Here is a 15,389-nt window from a genome sequence, read left to right as displayed (position 1 = left end):
AATAAGAATATTGCGCACAGGGGACGAAAGGTTTTCATGCCTGGCAATCATAGGAAGTGGAGAAACCAAGCTGTCAGTTTCAGGGTTGTTAGATTGGGGTGAATCAGACCCTGCGGATGAGAGATCAACATTTGGGATGGATTGAGGATCCACGGTTGATCTAGCAGGTGAGGCCAGAGGAAGGGAAACCAGACTTGTCAAGGCCAATATGGAGCAGTGAGGACCACTTTGCTCTTCAACTGTCGTGCTTTCTTTAGAAATCGGGAGATGAGGGGAAGAGGAGGATAAGCACAAAGAAGGCCCGAGGGCTAAGCATGGACTAGAGCGTCCCTTGGTGACTGTCCCCGAGGGGGGATTAAACAAAGTAGTTGCTGCACTTGTAGTTGGTTGGGGAGGCAAATACGTTGCAGTAAGGCTGGCCCCAGTGGTGGAAGACTTTTGCCACTATCAGAGAATTGAGGGACCACTCGTGAGGCTGTAGAATGCACCTGCTCAATTTGTCCACTATCATGTTGGAGCTCCTGGGAATGTGTGTTGAAATCAGAAAGCAGTTGTGAGCTATCGCCCACTGCCATATTCTCAAGGCCTCTCACCATAACTGGTAAGAACTGGTGTCCCCTTGTTTGCTGATGTACCAGACCACTGACATGTCTGATTGGATTGCAATAGTCCCTGACAGAAGGATAGAGTGAAATGCTTGCAACACTAGAAACACCGCCCTCAGTTCCAGAACACTGATATGCAAAAGGGCCTCTGTCTCCAACCAGATGCCTTGGACCGAGTTTCCCGACATAGCCCCCCAACCCACCACATCAGGAAAGCGTCTGTGGTCACCGTGGCTATAGACTGATGGGGGTGGGGGGGTGAAAGGGTGAGACCATTGTTGGGGATTTCGAGACGTCCAACAGAGTAAATCTTGCTTGCATCTCTGAGTGACACTTATTTGAAAAGACAAAGGGTGTTGTAGAGGGTACCACTGAGTGAGAAGAAGCCACTGAAGAAGTCTCATGTGGAATCTGGCTAGGGGAACAATGGTAACCGAAGCTGCCACTGACCCCAATAGTTGAAGTACAGATCGAGCTGGGGATTTGTGGTGACAGAGCAGTGGTTGAACTTGTCTTATTCTCTGAAGTCTATGTTCTGGAAGGGATGCTGTGCAATTTCTCGTGTCCAACAGTACCCCTAAGAATTCCAAACGCTGAGTTGGGGTTGTGTTGGATTTCTCCCACTTTATAGTGATTCACAGGCTTCGAGCTGTTAAGAGAGTGTACTGCAGGGCTTCTTCCAGTAGAAGCTTGGTGGGGGCAGTAAGGAGCCAGTCGTCTAGATATGGAAACGCCTGGTATCCTTGAAGTCGCAAGTGAGCGATATCCACTGCCATGCATTTTGTGAACACTCTGGGGGCTGTAGAGAGACCGAAGGTCAGAGCTCCAAACTGATAGTGACTGGCTCCTATACGGAAGTGGAGGTATCTTCTTGAGCGTTTCCATTTTTATGTGATAACATGCATCTTGAAGATCTACAGAGCACATCCAATCGTCTTCTTCCAGAAGAGGAAGGATAGACTGAACCGTGACCATCCAGAATTTCTCTGTTTTTACAAATTTGTTTAGTGTACGGAGATCCAGAATTGGTCTCTAGTCCCATCTTTTTTGGCACTAAAAAGAACCTGGAGTAAAATCCAGATCCTATCTGGTCTCGGGGGACCGTCTGGATGACTTTTTTAGTAGAAGCTTTTTGATTGTGCTGCTGTTTCCCTTTGACTGGGTGGGACGTCAGGCAGCACTATTGATGAGACTGGGCAAAGATGGAAAGGGATGTGATAGCCTCTGGATATAATCCATTGCACCCAAGAGTCGACTTTTATGTTTTGCCAGGCAGCATGGTGCAAGGAGAAATAACCCCCGACCACTTCCAGAGGTAAGCAGTCGGGCAACACTTCAGGAGCACTGATAGGGTTGGCCAGAGAAAGAATCTCTGGAACCCCGGTTTCGTGGACCTCTTCTGCCCCGAAAGGGGAGTCTTCCACTGGAGTTTCCCCCTCTGCCTCTAGGGGAAAACTCGGCATGTGCAGCCCGTAAAGAACCCTGTGATTTCTTGTGCCAGATCTTTCCACTCCTCTGACTTCTAGAGTAGAATCGATGAGGGGTGGAGTGTCTGACACCAACTGAAGCCAAGGTCTTGCCAACTTGTTCGCACCATGCGAGCATATCCTTGACATTAGGGATAAACAAAGAAGCGGACTCTATAGGGGAATTCATGAAAGAAGCCTTAAAGGAGTCCGCAAAGTCACAAAGGTGCATCCAAGCATATTGTCTGGAGACTATACCTGCGCCTGACACTCCAGCCGCCCCTTCAGTTGCGTGAGAAATAAGATTCATGGAAGAGTTGGAAATGGACTCTAGGGTGGCTATATGAGAAGCCACATTATCACAGACTTCGTCAGAAACAGCTCCTGCCAAGGTTTCAGAGAGCTGGTTGATAAGATCTCGTTGAAGCCTGGTAAAATGTGCCAAATAATTCAAAGACCTTACGGCGAAGATCAATGAAGCAAATACACTCTTCACTAATCTGCCAATCGCCCAGGACTCCTTGTTGGCCGGGTGGACAGTTTGGCTCTTTTCTGCCAAATGATTCTTAGTAGCAGCTGCCACCACCATAGCATCTAGTGGGAGACTGCGTGACCAGTGGGGGGTGCTAGGCGGGGGGGGGGGGCAATATCTCTTAGGTATCACTTCCATGGTATCAGAAGCCTTCCATGCTCGCTGCACAATGAGCTGGACGAGCTCATCGGCAGGCGGGGTGAACCAGGAAGTAAGAGGCAGGGCACGGAAAGCCTGCAAGAATACAGATTCCTCAAAGGAAGGCTTAGAGGGCTTCCAGTCTCCCCTCTGTCTAAGGATCTCAAGGATGTCACCAAAGGACATCTCATCAGAGGGTGACCATGGGGACCCTTTCCCAGTCATCAAAATCCATATCTTCAGTCAATGACTCCTCAGTGGAGTCCATGTGTTTCCTATTACACGATGCTTTGCGGGGTGTTTCTTCAGTGGGAGGTTCTGGGGAAGACTGCAAAGAGGGAGTCCCCTAAGGAGGAGAGACCCGAGGCTCTAGTGCCCGGAGTCCAGGAACTGAAGCTTATGGCAGTTGCGGCACAGAGGGGGAAGATAACTATGACAAATGACCTTTGCCAATAGAGGCAAGCACCGTCCCCATGGTCTGAAAGGCTGGTCCGTCCAAGGAGGGATGGAAGCCCGGAACAGAGCACGACAACCTCAGAAACAGGGTCATACCCCGCACCGACGATCCTGCCCCCAGACCAGGAGTCTCAAGAGGACCGTGAACCATAAGAGAGAGAGCATCCCTGGAAGGTGCCATAGAAAAAAATCGGCATGGAGCCAGGAATGCCCTCCTCAATGGCACAGCCACTGGCATGAGAAGAGCCCGATGCCCAGTGCACCGAAGGCCACAAGAACGACTCTGGTTACAAAATGAGATCCACTATTGGATTAGGAAGGAAGCTGCTGTCAAAGTAATAGGCTTCGAGACTTGACTGGAAGTCAAAGGAGGAGTGGAGTATACATTGGTTTGAAGCAAAATACGCTCACCTGAATGAGGGAACGTGGACTTCAATAGATGAGAGAGACCTCTGGCCACAAGCAACTAGTCAAGCCGCAACACATCCTGCTCAGAAAGACTCTTGGTTGATCTCATGGAGAAGGCTGATGGCGATTCTGGCCTTTCCAGGAAAGGACTATACTGACTGCTTGCAAAAGGATCCAATGAAGGGGAATATTCGGTCCGTGCTAATTCAAGAGGTGCGAAGCTCGAAGCTGGGGAAGTCTGCACTGAAGAAAACGGTGTGGAAAAAGTCTGCGCCAAAGATGCCAGCGCTATGGTAGTTGAAGGTGTCTGCACCGTAAAGGCAAAGGTCTGTCCTGAAGGGAACGGTGCCGTATTGCAGTGTCTGCACCAGCAATAAGGACAGTGCGTCGAGGACTGCACCAAAGTACATTTCAGTGCCGAAAAAGTCTGCGCCGTGGAGTACAGAAGAGTCATACTTGGAGCCAAAAGTGACTGTACCAATGGTGCAGAAGGGAACTGAACCTGTATTGACGGTGCCCTTAGGGGTTGCGACAGAAATGTCGGAACCATAATTGCCTGCACCAGGAACTCCAGTGCCGATATCGATAAAGGAGACATGGCTGTAGTCAGGATCATATGGGGCGGTGCCGAGCCTGGAGCCGGCAGGGTCACAGGTGGCAGTGCCGGAGTAGTAATCAATTTCACCTTCTTGTGAGTCGACTCCCTACGATCTCCAGAGGGAGAAGAAGGGAGTGACTTTGATGAAGAAGAATGCCTCTTGTGGGGTTTAACAGGAGGGGGTGAGCCCTCCGACTCACAAATACCCTCAGAGAAAGGAGACTTGAGGAGATCTTTCAAAATTAACTTATTCTTCCTCTCATTGAGAGTTCTGGTAGAGAAGTTTTTACAGATCCCACACGGAGAATCTGCAGTCAAGTGAGAGACATTAAGCCAGTAGACACATAACTCATGGCCATCGGAAAGTGGTAAAGTACAGTTGTGTACACTTACCATAAATGTAGATGTTCGAGTGTATTCACTGTTGCAGTCATTACATTTGGGTAATCTGCTGGCAGGTTGCCCTCGGTCGGCCTGATAAACAAAGTCTTGGGTCCTGCATCGGTTGCTGTCCCTTCTTCCATGACGTCAGGTCGTCAGGGGTACAAAACATGCAGCCGACACCATTACATCAGTTTTTCTTGCCCCAGATGTCAGGTGCCCCTCAAACGGGGAGCCAAATATTTAAGTAATTGAAAACACAAAAATATACCTCCAAACAAAAGCAAATACAACAAAAAGGCTTTTAAGCATAGTAGAGGAAAGTAGTGGTATAGTAAGAGAAAAACTGGGTTGGAGGGAGGGTAACCAGGAATGCAACAGTGAATACACTCGAACATCTACATTTATGGTAAGTGTACACAACTATACTATGTTCTTCGTGTTTCACTGTTGCAGCCATTACATTTGGGAAGATTCCCAAAGCTATGGATGGGAGGATGGATTTATACAGCTTTAGGACCAGCTATAAGGCCCTGCAGGACAGCAGTGGCAAAGCCAGCTCTGGATATAGAGAAGAATGGTAATGTTTGGTGAACGTGTGAACGGAGCTCCAGGTAGCAGCTTCTAGAATGTGTCTGGTAGGAACACCTCTAAGAAAGGCTGTAGAAGTAGATGCAGCACTGGTGGAATGAGAGCTAATGCCCCAAGGGATAGTTTTACCATGGTGCATATAGCAGAAACAAATACAATGGCTTACCTATTTGGAAATAGTCTGCTTTGAAATAGCCTTTCCATTTGCCCCTGCAGCAAATGCCACCAGTAGTAGTTCAGATTTTCTTAGAGATTTTGTCCTGTTTAAGTAAAATATAAGTTGTCTGTGTACATCCAATAAATGCAGAATCTGCTCCCACTTGTTCTGTGGATTGGGAAAGAAAGTTGGCAAATGAATGGTCTGATTAAGGGCCACACTGGATACCACCTTAGGCATGAAGGATGGATTGGTCCTGAGAGACACCCTGTCCGCATGAAAAATAAGGAAAAGCTCCACTGCCTTAAGAGCCTGTAATTCAGAAATCCTTCTAGCTGAAGTGACTGCTAAAAGGAAAGCTGTTTTCCAGGAGAGAAATTTTAAGTCGGCAGTAGCAGCTGGCTCGAAAGGAGGGACAGTGAGTTTTTCCAATACAAAATTGAGGTCCCAGGCAGGGGTTGGAGCTGTCCTGGGTGGTCTTAAGTTTTTGGCCCCTCTGAGATACTGTTTTAGCAGAGGATGAGAGAAGAGGGGAGGTTCTGTGTTGTAATGAGCTGAAATGGCTGAGGCACGATTTTTATGGAAGAAAAGGACAGGCCCTTGTACAGCATCTCGTGCAAGTATTGTAAAATATGAAGAATATTGGGCACTGCTGTGCTTATCCCTTCTGATTGATTCCAGGCACAGAATTTTTTCCATTTGTCAGCATAAGATTTTCTAGTACCAGGCCTTCTTGCCTCCAAAATGACATCCATCACAGGTTTGTTGAGGGATGCTAAGGGTGAATTTAGGTGATTAGCCACGTTGCAAGATTCAAAGTCTGGAGCGGAGTGTGCAGAATTTGGTTGTTCTGCTAAGACAGTAAGTAAGGTGTTTGAGGCAGGTGCCATGGTGGAAGGTGTGACACATTGCGCAGGAGGGGGTACCAGTTTTGGCGAGGCCAGTCTAGAGCAATTAAAATCATTTTTGGTTTGTCCTGTTTGACTTTTACTAGAACTTTGGAGAGCAGAGGGAGAAACGCATAGAGTGATAGGTTTTTCCAGCTGAATGATAGAGCATCCACTTTCCAGGCTCGTTTGTGATGAGTTCTTGTGTAGAATTTGCCCAACTGATAGTTCTGGGGTGAGGCAAAAAGATCTATGTCTGGACTCCCCCATTTGCGTGTCAACATGTTGAAAATCCGTGGTTCTAGTTTCCATTCGTGTGGGTCCATGACATTTCTGCTTAGTTCGTCTGCCAGAGTATTCAGCTTTCCTGGCAGGAATTGAGCTTGTAGTTGTATTTGATAGGTCAAGGCCAAGTTCCACAATGCCATGGCTAGTCTGCAAAGGGGGTATGAAAGTGTGTACCCCACCTGCTTGTTTATGTACCACATAACTGTGGTGTTGTCTGTCTATCATTAATTGTCCTGGATGAAGGTAGTCCTTGAAGGCTGTCAGTGCATTCTGTACAGCTAGCATCGCTTACTGATATGAAGGTGCATTTGATTTGGGCTCCATTTGCCCTGAATGCACTTCCCTGCCAGATGAGTCTGTAGTTAGGGTTTGGGTGGCAGGGGGGTGGAGTGAATGGCAGTCCCTTGTTTTGGTGGCAGGCCTCTGCCCACCATAGGAACTCTAGTTGCAGGCAAGGTATGATAGGAATCATTGTTTCCAGGCTGTGACAATGTTGACTCCATAAACTTTTTAAGTACCACTGAAGTTTCCTCATATGCAGTCTTGCATATGGAATGAGAAGAATGCAAGAGGCCATGAACTCCAAGGCTTGCAGAATTTCTCTTGCAGATAGCAGGGTTTTTGTGGCAACCTGCTTGAAGTAAGTTATCAAATGAATTTGCTTTTCTGGTGTAAGGTAAGCCATCTGGGCAGTTGTATTGAAGCTTGCACCCAGGAATGTAATTTTTGAGAGGGTACCAGTTGTGATTTCTTTTCGTTTATGGTGTACCCTAGACAAGTTAGAACCCTTTTTACAAACGGCAGATGTTTTAGAAGAATGTCCCTGTTTTCTGCCTGAATTAGACAATCGTCGAGGTATGGATATATTTGGATATTTCTTTGTCTGCAAAATGTAATTACTGGAGCCAGGCACTTTGTGAAGACCCTGGGCGCAGAAGATAAGCCAAAGGGCAGTGCAGAGAACTGGTATTGCAAGTAGCCTGCTTTGAAGCTGAGCTATCTTCTGCAAGATTTCCTGATTGGGATATGCAGGTAAGCCTCTTAAGTCTAGAGTTACCAACCAGGCATCTTTGCCTAGCATAGGAAGTAACTGTTCAAGAGTCAGCATCATGAAGTTTGGGATGTCCAGAAATGTGTTTAGAGTAGATAAGTCCAGAATTGGACGCCATGATTGGTCTTTTCTGGGTACCAGGAACAGTCTTGAATAGAAACCTTGTCCCTTTTCCTTTTCTGGGACTGGTTGAATAGCCCCCATGTTCATAAGGGACAGTACTTGTTTCTGGACCTCTGCCCACTGATTTGGGGGCAGGTCTGGCCATCCGTTTGGGATTGGCAACATGTGGAAATGAAATTTGTAACCGTGGGATACTATATTTAAAACCCATTTGTCCTGGGTTATAAGTTGCCAGTTTCTTGCATGAAGTGCCAGTTTTCCCCCCAAAGGGGAAGCTAAAAGATAAGTGCTTGGTAAGTGTAAAAGGAAGTCACTGAGACTGTTTACCATGGGGAGGTGCCTTGTTGTTTCCAGATTTGGAGAAGGAGGCACCCCATTGTTTTGTTCGAAAAGTGCCTTGTGACTGAAACCTGGAACCTTTGGAATGTCTGGGTTTGACTTGAGTGGCTCTCGAAGGAACTGGAAAGAACCAGTTCTTAGTAGGCCAGTGCCTACTAAATCTTGGAGGTTGCACTTGTAAGAAATCTTTCACAGTTTGCATAGATTTATCTTTATCGTCCATCTTTTTTAAAACATCTTCATAGGTTCATACTAGGCTATCTGCCCTAGGGCATTTATAAACCTAGCCAGAATGTGCTTGGCTTTCGCCACCCATTTTAAATTTATTTTGCTATGCCCTTTTTCGAGGTTAGTATACTGTGCCTCTGTCTAACAGTGACACAGAAGTGATACCCGGGGTAAACCTACGATCTCCCATCCACTCATCAAGATTCCTCTTGAAGAGAGTCAATGAGGGACTCTGCCTAACCTGGACTGGGATTTTATTCCAGAGTGAAGGGAGCCTCTGGGTTATGAATCTGTCCCTCCAGCATGTCCTATTTATTTCAGTGCTGAGGTTCAAGTCTCTCGAGCGCGTAACTCGATGGGATTTGGATTTTCTGAGGTGCGGCATGTCCATTAATTCCGGGTTGGACATGGCTTTATATGTCAGGCACAGATCGCCTCTGAACGGGCGGTATGCCACTGAGTAGAGCTGGAGTTTCTTTAACCGGGCAGCATATGGCATCTGTTTGAGCCCTTTGATCCTCTTGGTGAGGTACTTTTGGGGTCTTTCCAGTTGCTGCAGGTGTCTGGTAAGGTACATCCCAAAAGGGGCATTGTACTCAATTATGGGCCTGATGAGGGATGAGTAAAGAGGCACGATGACCTCCCCTGATCTAGATGTGAATCCCTTCATGATTAGGTGGGCTATATAAAATGTTTTTCTAACCACTTTAGCCAAGTGGTTGACAAATGAGAGATTGCTATCAACTTGGGTCCCCAGGTCCCTAATTACTTCTTCTGTACTTAATGGGTTACCACCTATGTGGTAATTTGTGGGCACTTTGTTTTTGCCAAAGGGGATGACTATACACTTTTTGGCATTTAGCTTGAGGCCATGGCTCTGGCACCAGTTGTCTGTTTCTATGAGGCCCTTTTGGAGGATGCTTGTGTCGGCTGGAGAGTCTATTATGGCGCCCAGTTTGCAGTCTTTCCGTGTTGGTCTGTACCTCCGAGAAATATATACCGAACAAGAGAGGTCCCAGGACTGAGCCTTGTGGGACACCACTTGTAACTGGTTTGGAGTCTGACATGGCTCCAGCAATTCTAACCATATGGGTTCTGTCCTTGAGCCAGTTTGCAATCCATCTAGTGACATAGGGGTTTATATTTAAGCTGGTGAGCTTATCTTTAATGCCCGAGTGGGGTATTGTATCGAAGGCTTTTGCGAGGTCCAGGTAGGCTGTGTGGACCACCTTCCCCTCGTCAATGGCCTTGGTGACTGTTTCAAAGAAATCAACCAGGTTTAAGAGGCAGGATCTGCCCTTAAAGCCGAACTGGGTAGGATCCAGTGTCTGTAGGTCCCCAATATCTTTATTTATGAGGTCCATGATGATCCTTTCCATAGCTTTGCAGACCAAGCTAGTCAGGCTTATGGGGCAATAGTTTCAAGGATCCGTTGAGGCACCACCTTTATGGAGAGGGACCACTGTTGCTGTACACCACTCTTTGGGCATATATCCTGTAGTAAGGCAGAGATTGAACAGTAGTTTTATGTTTGGGTTTAGCTCTTCTTGGAGTTCATGTAGGACGCAGCCTGGGACACCGTCTGGTCCCATTGATGCTGTGTTTTTTTGCTTTGGAGAGGGCGGCTCTTACCTGAGCATCTGAGATGTCAGGGGGGCAGCACTCTGCTGGGATAGATATTTGCCCTTTTGGTGGGGGGGGAGTTTGCGCTGAACCTGTCAGCTAGGATATTGGCAATGTCTGTGGGTTCAGTGTATTTTTTGTCATTTTGGACTAATTCTGAGCATATCTGGGAATTACCACATAGGTTCCTAACATAACTAAAGAAAGCCTTGTGATTATCCTTAGTGTCCTGTGCAATTTTTCTCTCGAAGCTAGCCTTAGACAATTTTATGAGTGCTCGTAGTTTTTTGCTAATACTGATCAGTGATGCCTTCCCTTTTTGGGATTTTGCTCTATCATTTAGTAGCTTCCTCCTTCTATTGTATAGTTTGTTTATGGCTGGGGTCCACCAGACAGGAAGTCTGCCTTTGGAGGATTGGGTCTTGGTTTTATTTGGGATCGCATGATCCATGCATTCCTGAAGGTGTTCATAGAATGCGTTTATAACAGATTCTGCGGTCTGGGCCGTATTTTCCACAGGCCTGGGGGCTTTGAAGGATTCCACCTCGGTTTTGAGGAGTGTGAAATTTGCTTTAGAGAAGTTTTTCACTGTGGTTTTCTGGGCAGGGGGTGGGGTCGGGATGTGAATATCCAGTGAGATTAGTTTATGGTCTGATCTTACCAGTGAGGGATACGCTTCTGGTCTGGAGCATAGAGTCCCCATGTTGGTGATGATCAGGTCCAGTATGTTTTCCCCTCTTGTGGGAGTGGTAACAAGTTGTTCCATAGCATCTGAGTTTATAAATTCTAGGAACCTTTGGGCTAGGGTGTTGGAGCTAGAGTAATGCTCCCAGGCTATGTTTGGGTAGTTGAAGTTGCCCAATATAATGGCGTTTGGAGAGACCTTCATATTTTCCAGTGTTCTCAGAAAGGCCGAGTGGGGTTCCTGGGTTTGGGAGGGTGGTCTGTAGCAGGCTATAAACTGGAAGGCAGTTTTACCCACTGTTAGTTGCACATTGATAGTCTCTGATGCTTCGTGCTTTGCCACCAACCTGGAGGTGTGGGTATCTTTGAAGAATATCGATACTCCCCCTCCTTTTGTGGTTCGGTCCAAGTTTTGGGGCCGAAAAGCATGGTATGAGATATAACCTGGTAGTGCTGGGGTGCTCTCGGGAGCCCTGAACCAGGTTTCTGTTACTGCACAGATATCGATGTTCTCCATGCTAAGGAGAGTTTCGAGTGCGTGCATCTTGAGGTTTAGACTTCTGGCGTTCAGTAGCATTACTCTTAGTTTCTTATCCCTTGTGATACCTATGGAGGTGGGTTTGTCTTTTGAGCCTTGCCTAAAAATGGCACTATGGGGGTAGCAAGAGCCTTTGCCAATATCCGAAAGCCCAGGGGTGACAGGTGCAAGCCGTCCCTAGCGAAGCATTGTGGCTTGTCGGGCATATCATCCCAAGCTGACAGGCATTGGATCCCCTTTGAATGACACCAGTACTTAAGCCAATTGTTGAAATTGATCATCTTGTCTTCATATTGTGGCATCATTCTTGGTGAGGGTAAGATGCTACTCAAGGTCAGGGTCATACCAGCCTGGGCTACATGCTCAGAGAGCTCCTTTATGTCTCTTTTCATGTAGCCCAGGGAGGTACGTCTCAGGTCATTCACACCAGCATGGACAATGACAGAGTCATATTTGTACTTGCCTTGGAGTGACCTGAGTGCTTGTGTTATGTGGCGGATCCTAGCGCCCGACAAGCTGCTCACAGTGACCCTATCCTTGTTCAGCCTGGTGAGCGGGACGTCAGTGTGCCTGACGATAGAGTCACCTATTACAAGTGTATCAGGTGTGTTGTTTAGTCTTAAGGGCTGTGACTGTTCGGCACACTGGCTTTGTGAGATATGTGTTGCACGTGTTTTGTTTTGGGGTAGCGGTTGCTTGGGTGTCTGCTTTGGAGGTCTCTGCTGCTTAGGCAGATCATTATTTAGTGCCTCCGAGTATGTTTTTGTGTGATTATGTGTTTGGTTTGCTGTCGTGTTAGGTCTATGTGAGACTGGAATTGTAGTGAGTGTGGTTTCCTTCTCCTCCTGACTGGTTATGCCAGTACTGAGTTGAGAGAGCTTAGCCTCCAGTTTGGCTATATGGTTGCATCTCTCACATGTGTTGGAATTTGTTGCCATATTACCAAAGAGACGGTCCTGTTGCAAAGGAGCATCCAACAATTTTGCTTTAACATGATCAGGCAGAGTTTGCTCTTTGAGCCAAGCATGCCTTCTTAGCACAGACCCAGATACAGCATCCCTGCAAGAGGCCTCCAAAGAATCAAAACCACATTGCAAAGTATGCTTTCCAACTTGTTCAGCTGAATGCAATAAATCCTGTAAATCTTAAATAATCATTTTCTGTTTAAGCAGTCCCATGATACGCTGTTGATATTTAAGCATATGAAATTGACAGTTTAAAGTCCTGATTGTCAAGGTTGCAGAAGTGTAAACCTTCTTACCCCATCAATCCAGCTCCCTCGAACCTCTATCAGAAGGGGTAGGATTTTTATCAGTAGAGGCCTTATTGCCCTTGGGACCCTGAGAAATTGTTTCAGGATCTGCAATAGGATTTTTTTAAAAGGAATTTGTGGGAGTCAGGAACCCTGTAGTATCTGTCTGCCTTACAAGGAGTCGGAGGCTGAGAATCAGGAGCCATACTAGATTATGAAAAAACATCATCAACAATGTCTAGAACAGGAGATACAGCCAAAGGCCTATGCTGAGGAAGAAGAAGAAAATCCCTAAATCACTTTTTAGATTCAGAGAAATCCTGACTTTCCCAGTGGAAATGTTCCCTTAAGGTATGTAAAGTTTCCCCACAAGAAAAATCCTCAGGGGGAGAAGCAGAAGGAATGGAATTTTCTGCATCAGAATCCTCATAAATTGGTATAGACAAATCCTGTTCATTAGAAGAGTCAGAAGAAATAGAATCCTGTTCAGGAGATTCATAATCAATGTCTTGCTTAGGCCTCTTAGAAGGGGGGGGGGTTGACTACCCCTGATCAGAGTAATTAAATCTTCAGCCATTTTGATCATTTGTTTTTTAGGCATAGGGGCCTGCACATGTGGCCCAGGCGTCGGTTTTTTAGACACAGATTTAGATTTTGTCCTTAGTTTTGAAGATGGTGTCGGTCTAATATATAAATTTGTAGGCCTGAAAACACCCTCAGAAGCCGGTGCCCTGCACAGCGACTCTGGACCCATCTGAGGTAGAGACATCCACGGGTTCCATAATTGAAGCATCTCGCGGCATACCAGACTCCGAATGGGTCTCAGTAGGGGCCTGCGAATCAGAAGTAGTGGGTATCAGGGGCTGCGAAAGCACCTCACTGAGTACCGGCGAACTGGCGACTGGCTTAGTAGAAGCGCCGTTGTCAGTTTTGGACCTCGACGGTCTGTCTGCCTTTTTCTTTGCGTTTTTTAGGTATTCCGGTAGTCGGATTGCTAACCGACGACATTTCTGGATAATTAAAGCGTGAGGCAAAATATTTAGAAGCAAAATAATATACTGATGTTTAATAGTGCGTTGTTAAATTTAGCACAAAACGGACAGCAAGGTTAAGTTGTGGTCAGGGCCTAGGCAAATCCTTATGAGGTATTTGCTTCCCACAAGAAATGCAATTATTAACTTTTACTGACATCGGTAAGGAGCAAGATCCCCAACAGGGTACTTAGCTTTTAAGTTTAAGACTTCGGTTCTGAAACTCGAAAACGAAAATTTCAGGAGTCGGCCAACCAGCACTTGCAAACTGCTTCGGGCTACCGCATGGCAAGAAAGACTGATTGTAATGGCGTCGGCTGCAGGTTTTATACCCCTGACGACCTGACGTCATGGAAGAAGGGACAGCAACCGACGTAGGACCCAAGACTTTGTTAATCAGGCCGAATGAGGGCAACCTGCCAGCAGATTACCCAAATGTAATGACTGCAACAGTGAAATACGAAGAACATCTTATGGCTGCAATCCTTGCACTGCTTGAAACCAACGTAACTTTTCTTATCCGACATAGCTATTGTGGAGAAGAAGCACAGTAGCAAAAGGAAGAATAACGGCTTCCCAAGAAAAGGGTAAAGGAGAAAAGGAAGGATTACCAACGATGGTAATGGGGAATTATCACAAGGTAAGAAAACAGGGTAATAAAGAGAAAGGACTAAAGGGAGAGAGTCTAAAGTATTAGATAGGGTAGGAAAATATTAGAAAAAACATTTGAGAAAATTTTAGAGTAATAATATATAAACTGTCAAAAATTAGATACTTAGCTGAGAGAGTGGCTGTTCAGCAACGAGGCAAGCGAGATCTGAGATAACAGGGAGCAGAGCATTCTGGATAGGACCTTGGCTCAAGAGTTTTTGGCTGACTCGAGCATGATATTGGCCGGTTCGTTTCTGAGGACAGAACCGATAACCTATCAGTAAGGAATGAACGAAGATTAACAACAGATTGTGAATTATTAATGGGACATATACTTTCATCTTTATCTATACCAGAAGAAGAAATACGGGTTAATTTATATAAGATGTACATCCGACCCATTTCACAATACAGTAGCACATTTTGCCAATATAAGTGGCACCAGTTAGTGGCACTAGTGTCTGTTCAACATAAATTTACAAAAAGGATACCTTTGGGTTATCATTTATCTTAATATGCAACATAAACTTTAATAATTTTTACTGTAAAACACAATTAAGATTCTAACGCAAATGATTCCTAGTATTCAGAATCGTATACCAACTGATATTAGGATGTCACCTAATACTGAATGTTTTAAAAGCAAATCTGATCCCTGGATGGGGGATGATGTGTTTGCAATTGATTTTAATGAGTCAGTATTCTTTATGGCCAAACCACTGAAATAAACATACAGTGGCTATAAAAAGTTACACACCCCTGTTAAAATGCCAGGTTTTTGTGATATAAAAAATGAGACTACAATAAAGCATTTCAAAACTTTTCCCACCTTTAATGTGACCTATAACCTGTGCAATTCAACTGAAAAACAAACAAATCTGTTGGGGGAAAAATGTTTAAAATAAAAAGCGTGCAATAAGCTGGTTGCATACGTGTGCACACCCTTAAACTAATACTTTGTTGAAGCACCTTTTAATTTTATTACAACATTCAGTTTTCTTGGGTACACACCTGCCATCAATTAAAGAGACTCTGATTAACCCCAAATAAAGTTCAGCTGTCCTAGTAGGATTTTCCTAACTTTTACTCAGTTGCCTGCTACAGCAAAACCATGGTTCGCAGAGAGCTTACAAAGCATCAAAGGGATCTCATTGTTGAAAGGTATTAATCAAGGAGAAGGGTACAAAATAATTTCCACAGCATTGGATATACCATGCTACAGATCCCCCACCATGCCGCAAGATTCTCACTACACCTTTCTAAACATACTAGAAAATACTACGATACAACCAAACACCCTAATACTGGGTGATTTCAACTACCCTGCCATTAACTGGGAAAACTACTTGTGTACCAGCATCT

General features: G+C 45.6%; 1 protein-coding gene across 1 annotated transcript in view; it reads right to left on the bottom strand.

The window, feature by feature from the left end:
* SMAD4 (SMAD family member 4) overlaps positions 1-15,389 on the bottom strand; it is a 2,088,766-nt gene that overhangs the window by 1,944,662 nt on the left and 128,715 nt on the right. The gene's annotated exons all lie outside the window — the stretch shown is intronic.

This window comes from Protopterus annectens, chromosome 1.part1 (assembly GCF_019279795.1).
Source record: "Protopterus annectens isolate FY-2018-M chromosome 1.part1, PAN1.0, whole genome shotgun sequence".
In the NCBI taxonomy this organism is placed as follows: domain Eukaryota; kingdom Metazoa; phylum Chordata; order Ceratodontiformes; family Protopteridae; genus Protopterus; species Protopterus annectens.
Note: the sequence above shows the minus strand (reverse complement) of the source record. Positions and strands in the feature narration are given on the sequence as shown.